General features: G+C 46.0%; 1 long non-coding RNA gene across 1 annotated transcript; it reads right to left on the reverse strand.

Annotated features, from left to right (window-relative positions):
• Window positions 1–2,718: 2,718 nt before the first annotated feature.
• Window positions 2,719–5,439, reverse strand: LOC123130269 (uncharacterized). Its single transcript, XR_006463785.1, has 2 exons — window positions 5,157–5,439; window positions 2,719–4,427 (listed from the first exon to the last, which is right to left on the reverse strand). It is a non-coding gene; the product is annotated as an uncharacterized lncRNA (long non-coding RNA).
• Between the last annotated feature and the right edge of the window lie 3,520 nt (window positions 5,440–8,959).

The raw sequence follows: 8,959 nt of genomic DNA on the forward strand, positions 1-8,959 counted from the left end.
TAATATTATTGGAAAAGGAGTTATTCAAAATTTCTTTACGTGTGCTGGTACGTTGCCACTATGGGTGGGTCTATTCTTCATAGAACTAGTAGTCTTGCCGATGTTATATCTTTGCTCGTGGTTGAACTTGAAATACTATTTATCCATATGCATCCTTGCATACAAAGGATTTTTCTATAATTTTCCAACATTGAGCATTCTTATGTTAAGCGAGCGGCTACCATCTTTTTAGCACATGAGTTCAGATTTATAATAAGAGAGGCCAATGAAAATTTTGCGCATTATAGGGTGGATGCTGGTCGTCCCCCATAGAAGCAACCCTTTTTGATCAAGAATACATAATGCGTTTACGATCTTTAGATCATGTTGCTTATAATGAAAACATTAGAAAAAATGTTCCTACCGATGTTCTAGTTGATTGGATTTCTGAACACAATGATAATTTTTCTATTCAGAATAATGGGTTAGGTTTTTCTCTTGAACAAAGGCTCGTGACTTTCTGCCAAAATAATGCTTATAGTGATGAATTGGTTGTGCAATATGAGGGGCCAAAGGAGGAACCAATACCTCCCGAGCTTGATCTTGGGGACTTTTGTCGCATTAAATTTAACCCTCTTGTTTACTTTTGCTTGCCACAAAGGAAACTTGATGCTGAACATAGGGAGTATGAGATGAGTTTTCGCGATTTGCCTTATCATTATTATGGCAATACCTATATCTATTCTTGTTTTTATGCCTAGCAAGGGGCATTAAACGATAGCGCTTGTTGGGAGGCAACCCAATTTTATTTTTGTTCTTTGCTTTTTCCTGTTTAGTAATAAATAATTCATCATTCTACTGTTATGATTGTGTTTTTTATGTTTCAATTAGTGTTTGTGCCAAGTAAAGCCTTTAGGATCATCTTGGGTGACTGTTGTTTGATCTTGCTGATAAAAACAGAAAGTATGCGCTCATGAAAGTAATTATCATTTTTTACCAGAGATTGATAAAATACCAATTCCAACTGCAGTACATCACTATAAAAATTCCTGAGGTCATCCTAATGTTTCAGAATTTTTGGAGTTCCCAAAGTATTCGAACACTACAGATTGCTACAGACTGTTCTGTTTTTGACAGATTCTGTTTGTCGTGTGTTGTTTACTTGTTTTGATGATTCTATGAGTAGTATCGGCGGGTATGAACCATAGAGAACTTGGAATACAGTAGGTTTAACACCAATATAAATAAAGAATGAGTTCATTACATTACCTTAAAGTGGTGGTTTATTTTCTTATACTAACGGAGCTCATGAGATTTTCTGTTGAGTTTTGTGTTGTGAAGTTTTCAAGTTTTTGGGCAAAGATTTGATGGATTTTGGATTAAGGAGTGGCAAGAGCCTAAGCTTGGGGATGCCCAAGGCACCCCAAGGTAAAATTCAAGGACAACCAGAAGCCTAAGCTTGGGGATGCCCCGGAAGGCACCCCCTTTTTCGTCTTCGTCTATCGCTTTACTTGATGCTATATTTTATTCACCACATGATATGTCTTTTGCTTGGAGCGTCTTGTATGATTTGAGTCTTTGATTTTTAGTTTACCACAATCATCCTTGCTGTACACACCTTTTTGGAGAGACATGCATGAATCGGAATTTATTAGAATACTCTATGTGCTTCACTTATATCTTTTGAGCTAGATAATTTTGCTCTAGTGCTTCACTTATATCTTTTTAGAGCACGGTGGTGGTTTTATTTTATAGAAATTATTGATCTCTCATGCTTCACTTATATTATATTGAGAGTCTTTTAGAACAGCATGGTAATTTGCTTTGGCTATAAAATTAGTCCTAATATGACGGGCATCCAAGATGGGTATACTAAAGACTTTCATAAAAAGTGCGTTGAATGCTATGGGAAGTTTGATTCCTTATGATTGTTTTGAGATAGGAAGATGGTGATATTAGAGTTATGCTAGTTGAGTAGTTGTGACTTTCAGAGATACTTGTCTTAACCTTCGCCGGTGCATCCAGACCCCGTGATATGATACGCTCTATCACACATAAGCCTCATTATATCTTCCTCAAAACAACCACCATACCTACCTATTATGGCATTTTCATTGTCATTCCGAGATATATTTCCATGCAACTTTCCACCATTCCGTTTATTATGACACGCACCATCATTGTCATACTGCCTTGCATGATCATGTAGTTGACATTGTATTTGTGGCAATGCCACCTTCATAATTTTTCATACATGTCACTCTTGATTTATTGCACATCCCGGTACACCGGTGGAGGCACTCACATGGAGTCATATTTTGTTCTAAGTATCGAGTTGTAATTCTTGAGTTGTAAGAAATAAAGTGTGATGATCTTCATTATTAGAGCATTGTCCTAGTGAGGAAAGGTGTCACATCCCTAGCTTAGCCTTTGCTTGTCCTTGCATGATCATCATGTCATCATGTCTAAATTTCATTTAAATTTGCAATGGGCACTACTAGGAAAAAGCTTACCAGTAGCGTTCGTTTTTTTTGCTACGAGTAGCGTAGGTACACGCGCTACTGTTACGACGCTACAACTATTTTTTAGCAGTAGCCCTTGTTTTGCCCAGCGCTACTGGTAAATGATGATAGCAGCAGCGCTTGTTTTTTTGCCAGCGCTACTGGTAAATGATGATAGTAGTAGCGCGTCCATGATACACCCACACTACTAGTAACGAATTAGGATTTTAAAAAAATATAAAAATCTACCTATTCCAGTTTAGACATGCATTTCAAACTACTCACATACATGCATTTCATAGTACATACATTTTATACATACAGTCAATCATACATATCTGATATAGATAATTAATAAATATATATGCACAATATACGCCATGCCTATAGGTCGTCGGCATCAGCGCCTCCACAAGCCCGTGTTTGATGGTGTTGATGTCATCGTCATCGCCGCCGCTGCAGTAGGGTGAGGATGTCGTCGTCACCGTCACCGCCGCGGCCCCATGTCGATGTCGTCGTCATCGTCGCCGCCGCAGCCCCGTGTCGATGTCGATGTCGTCGTCGTCATCGCCGCAGCCCCATGTCGATATCATCGTTGTCGCCGCCGCCGTAGCGTCAAGTCCATGTGTTCCCTACTAGGAACTCACAAATTCTGGAATTAAACAATGAACCAAGACCACTACTAGGAACTCACAAACAGCCTAGAGCAGAGCACTAAGTAACAATAGCATAAACAAAAGCATATAGCAGCAGCATAGTATATATGAATTACAAGCAGTACCAAACAGACCAATCATAGAAATTGGGGAAAACCCAACTTAAGAAGGATACAGTTCTAGGCATGACAACAAGTGAAAGGAGATAAAGAATTCCAAGGCAGTACGAAATCTTATTATAGATTCTGAATACAAGCTTTTGAGGCAAATTGCAACAAGCAAAGGTTGTGCACCAAGTAGAAATAATTCCCAGGTCATTCGCAAGATAGCAAGAAGGCATCAACAATAGCAGATGTATTACAGTCAGGTCATTTCAATTTAACTCTTGGTTGAAGATGTATTATTGCCATTGTACTAGTAATCATCAGCAGTAACAACACTTGGTGTGTCAATAAATAAGCATCAGAACCAACAATGATCTATCTAGCTACATAATGGTATTAGTATTACGGTCTATTTGACTAGCAGAAAAACAGAGTTGGTATAAAACATAACAGAGGGGAGTTTGTAGGTACCTGGGTTATAGGTAAATAGTTATAGGTAACCAATTTGATCCTAAGAAGTTAAGAGGAGAGGAACTCCATGGGAAGTATCATGTTTATAATGACACTACCTGCATCAGCTTTTCCCATGCTCTTTGTATGACTGATGAAGCACAAAGTTCTACCACAACACGATGCTCTCAAACAATTTCAGCAAAATATATTTGTTTAAACAGCATGATCATCAGTGTTAGGTATCTCAAATAATTTTTTAATGGTTCGAAATGACAATAATATGTAAACATAAACTACTGGCGAATTTGACCCCATTGTAAAATTGACGGAGATGTCAGAAAGACACAATGTACATATAAATTTGTTGAATATTATATACGATACTCTTTATAGCAGCAATGGTAGACACTTCTATAGGTGGATCGTGCATATCACTAAAATAATAAAGCACATCATTCTGATAAGTAAAACTGAATGTATGACTCTATAATATGCTCAATTTGGAGCATTGTTCCTTTTGTGATTTTCTCAAAATACCAAGGATTGTGCATAGGATACTAACATTGGGGAGCCAAATACATAATTGGATCTAACAAAAAGAGCTACAAAATACGGAAAACTTGATGTTTCAGTGACTGGTGCCAGCAAATATTATGAGTTCTCAGCTTATTACCTTTTCGTGCAATGGAGGCCAGATATTGCATCCCCTGGCAATCGCTGAACTAAAAGCAAGCCTGCAAAAATAAGACACAAACATGGATAAATATTTCTAGACTTGTACTAATATAAATCAGAACATCCCACTATTATTGCAAACCATGGAAGCATGGCATCCTCTGACTTGAAGATTGCATTCCCATCTGTGACTAATTCCAGCAGCAAACATTGCAAACAGGGAAGGTCACAGAATCTGAATTCATCCAATGAAAAATGATACAAATCAATAGAACGTGGTGTTATGAGAGCATGGCCTCCACCAACAGTCACAGATTAACAACAAAACCCCACCAACAGCAAAATCAGAGCATCACATTTCAGACTAGGCGTAACTAGGACCACACCATAAGCTATACACTGCAGACAATAAGCATGCTGCAGTTGCCAACCGATCCGTGGATACAACCAAAAATGGATGCCAACCTGGCAAGATGAAAATCACACGCGCCACTGCATCTGACTGAGCAAACCACCACCTCGCGTCGAATCTAGCATCTGACTGAACAAACCACCTCAGCCACATGACAGGTGTCCGTCAGAAACTCTACGCTCAGCTGCACAGAAACCACACCCCACGCACCACGGGAGGAACCAGACTAGATCGGACGTGCAATCAAAGCCAGCCAAGCCGCTACTACGCATGCATGCTAGAGCGAGTGCGACACCCCCTACCGCTACCAGATCCAGTCGGAACGGAGCACAATGTACAGATCGGGGAGACGGGGGATGGGTGTGTGCGTGCATACCTCGACGGTGGGGTTGCCGCGGCGATGACTTGGCCGGGTCCTCGAGGTCGACGGCCTCTGCCGCCTGGCTGAGCGAGACCGACGTCGACTCCTTCTCCTCCACCATGGCGTTTCCCCTCTCTCTCTCTCCGAGGTGGGACGGGATGGGGGAGGCGAGGTCGTGGAAGTGGTGCGCGGTGGCGGGGGTGCGGGAGTAGGCTCCTATCCCTCTGTGTGCTAGTACAGGTTGGGAGAGGAGAGGAGGTGGAAGGAGGCCGGTAGTGGAGGGGATCTGGATCGGGGGTGGATGGAGTGCATGGAGTGGATGGTTGGTGGCATAGCAGCAGCGCGGTGTGTCCCACCTGCGCTACATCTATCCATCTAGTAGTAGCGCATATTTTATACCCCATGCTATTACTATTTTTTGTTGAGGGGTGTCGGTGTTAAAACCGGCGGATCTCGGGTAGGGGGTCCCGAACTGTGCGTCTAAGGCAGATGGTAACAGGAGGCAGGGAACACGATATTTTACCCAGGTTCTGGCCCTCTTGATGGAGGTAAAACCCTACGTCCTGATTGATTAATATTGATGATATGTGTAGTACAAGAGTTGATCTACCACGAGATCGAAGAGGCTAAACCCTAAAAGCTAGCCTATGGTATGATTGTATGTTGTCCTACGGACTAAAACCCTCCGGTTTATATAGACACCGAAAAGGGCTAGGGTTACACAAGGTCGGTTACAAAGGAGGAGATATACATATCCGTATTGCCTAGCTTGCCTTCCACGCCAAGTAGAGTCCCATCCGGACACAGGACGAAGTCTTCAATCTTGTATCTTCATAGTCCAATAGTCCGGCCAAAGGATATAATCCAGCTGTCCGGAGACCCCCTAATCCAGGACTCCCTCAGTAGCCCCTGATACAGGCTTTCAATGACGATGAGTCCGGCGCGCAGTATTGTCTTCGGCATTGCAAGGCGGGTTCCTCCTCCGGATACACCACGGAAGAATTTGAATACAAGGATAGTGTCCGACCCTGCAAAATAAGTTCCACATACCACCGTAGAGAGAATAATATTTCCACAAATCTAATCTGCTGACACGTTTTGGCAACACGACATTAGGTCATGGCCCGGTGATTATTCGAACCGTTTCCTTTAACTAGCCCCGCACATAACGTGAGGCAGTTTTTTGACATGTCTTGTCAAAGCAGAGATCGTGTCCCCTTATCACGGGATTCTCATCAATACGGGCATGGGTAAGCCAACCGCGCCTAGTTTCGTCCGCCCATATAAAGGGATAAGGATTCACCTTTTCATCCACGCCTTCTTCCTCCTTTGCTCATCCATTTTTGCACACTCGAGCTCCAGCGCCCAAGTCCGCATTTCCCACCTCAACCTTCTCCAACCATGTCCGGAGTGGGAGGCAGGTGGATGGTCTCCTCCGTCATAGAGGGACACATCAAGAAGCTGAGGAGAGCCGGATACCTGCCCGATGACATCGAAGCACCGGCTCCCAGATGAGGGGCAGCTCATCCCCACCCCCAGGCCCCATGAGAGGGTAGTGTTCCTTACCCACTTCCTCCGCGGACTGGGATTCTCTCTCCACCCATTCGTCTGGGGGCTCATGTTCTACTACGGCCTGGAATTCCACGATCTGGCCCCAAACTTCATCCTCAACATCTCGGCGTTTATCGTCATGTGCGAGGCCTTCCTCCGCATCAAGCCCCACTTCAGCTTATGGCTGAAGACCTTCAATGTCAAGCCGAAGGTAGTGAGCGGCCGCCAGGCGGAGTGCGGAGGCGCCATGGTGGGCAAGATGCCCAACGTCACATGGCTCGAGGGCTCCTTTGTGGAGACCATAAAGGGGTGGCAATCGGGGTGGTTCTACATCACTGAGCCGCGTGACCCTAAATGGGCAGCGGCCCCCGAGTTCCGATTTGGCTTCCCCACGCGACTCACCTCCAGGCAAGAGAAGGGCCTGTCCTGGGGTAATTCGGGGGAGCTGACCAGACTCCAAACATGTATTCAAAACATGGTGAACAAGAAGCTCAAACTTGTCAACGTAGTCCAGGTCATGCTCATCCGCCGGATCCTCCTGTGCCAACAACGGGCTTTCAACTTGCGGGAGTTCGACCTGGCCCAGCACCGAACTCTGAACAGGATATTCGACACAACTCACGAAGATGCCTGGAGGTGCTAGTCAAGAGTGTCTAGGTTCCCCCTCCCACTACCGAGGACCGCGGATTCTGCGCGAAGCGCCAAGCCAGCGTGGTAAGCTGTTTTACCTCTCATAGGATACTTGCTTTTCATAGTTTGACTCTATGCGGGATCTAAGCTCCCGTACCTTTGACAGGACTGGCAGGAGACTGCCGGACAGATCGAGTGTCTCGCTCCTTTTCCCGAAGGCCCAACATACGCTCTCCTGACGAGGATGCTGACTCTGGCTCCTTACACGGTGCCGGAGAAGACCAAGAAGGCCAAGGGAACCCGAAAGAGCTCCCTATGCCAGGCGTCATCGGACTCACCGTCCGATGACTCTGCGGCACACTCCACCCCCGAAGACGAGGAGGAAGAAAAAGATGCTCCCCCTACAGTTGGGGGAGACAAGAAAAGGAAGGACGCCCCAACTAGGGAGGCTGGAGGGTCCAAGAAGGGAAGGACTCTCCTTCCGGACAGTTCCACCACCGCCGCCGAAGGCGAAGACGAGTGGTTGCCCAGGGCCAAGCCCGTGGGGAGGTCGTAAGTATTCATATACCAGAGTAACTCATAGTATCCTTTTGTCGCACTGCTTCCCCTAATGTCGAATATGATTATGCAAGCCGCCACGAGCCCATATCGATGTATCATCGGACGGCTCCCTGGGCTCGTCGGATATGGATAGCGACCCACTTCCGACCGCCACCTCCCCTTGCCCTGCGGACGACGCCGAGGTATTGTCTCAAGAGGCACCGGGTCGAGGGGAGACAGTCCCGAAGGCGCCTCAAGGCGACCTTCCGGACTCCGGGAGCAGAGGGAACAAGGCCCCTGAGGGCTCCGAGTTTGGCCCTTAGCCGAACACCGCGCCGGAACCTCCAGTGGTTCCGGACTCGGGTAGGCGGCCTCCTTCCAAGAGGGGCAAGACGCCTGTGCCGGTGACCTCTGTCCATCTAGAGGCGCCGTAAAATCTGCTGGGAGCGCTTAGCAGCGCTTCCATCAACAAGGAGCACCGTACTATTATGAGTGTGGTGGTCCAGAAGGTTCAGTCCGCCAAAAGCGGACTGACTGAAGCCTGTGCCAGCCTTCTAACAGGCTTTGAGGTAAGCGTTTAAAATATAGGAAAAATATTAGCGCATAGACAGTAGCCCCTGATGCTCTGTTTGGTGTTCACAAAGAAAAGCCGAACAGAGGATCAAACAATATCGCAGGAGTCTAATATAAGTATGTCAATGTGCGTATGCAGGCTTCGCTGCTAGCATCTGCCGCACTGACTGCGGAGGTCGCTGCACTGAAGCAGGACCTTAAAGGGTCCAAGGACGAGCTCGGCCTTGCCAAGAGGCAGCTCGAGGAGAACAAAGGTAAGTAATACCCAGTCTATGGATATCTGTAAAAGAATGCGATTGCAAAATGACAGGATCATCATGAATTTGCCAGGGGCCACGACCGAAGTGGCGACCCTGAGGCAAGCACTGTCCGAGCCGAAGATAAAGCGGCCAAGGAGTGCACCGAGCGGGAAAGGCAAGAGGCTCGGGTGGGCAAGGTGCAGCAAGAGCTCCAGGCTCTCGTGACGAAGCACGAGGCGTTGGAGCTTGACTCAAAGACGCGGGAGTCTGAGCTTGCCGCGGCCC

Source organism: Triticum aestivum, chromosome 6A (genome assembly GCF_018294505.1).
Source record: "Triticum aestivum cultivar Chinese Spring chromosome 6A, IWGSC CS RefSeq v2.1, whole genome shotgun sequence".
In the NCBI taxonomy this organism is placed as follows: domain Eukaryota; kingdom Viridiplantae; phylum Streptophyta; class Magnoliopsida; order Poales; family Poaceae; genus Triticum; species Triticum aestivum.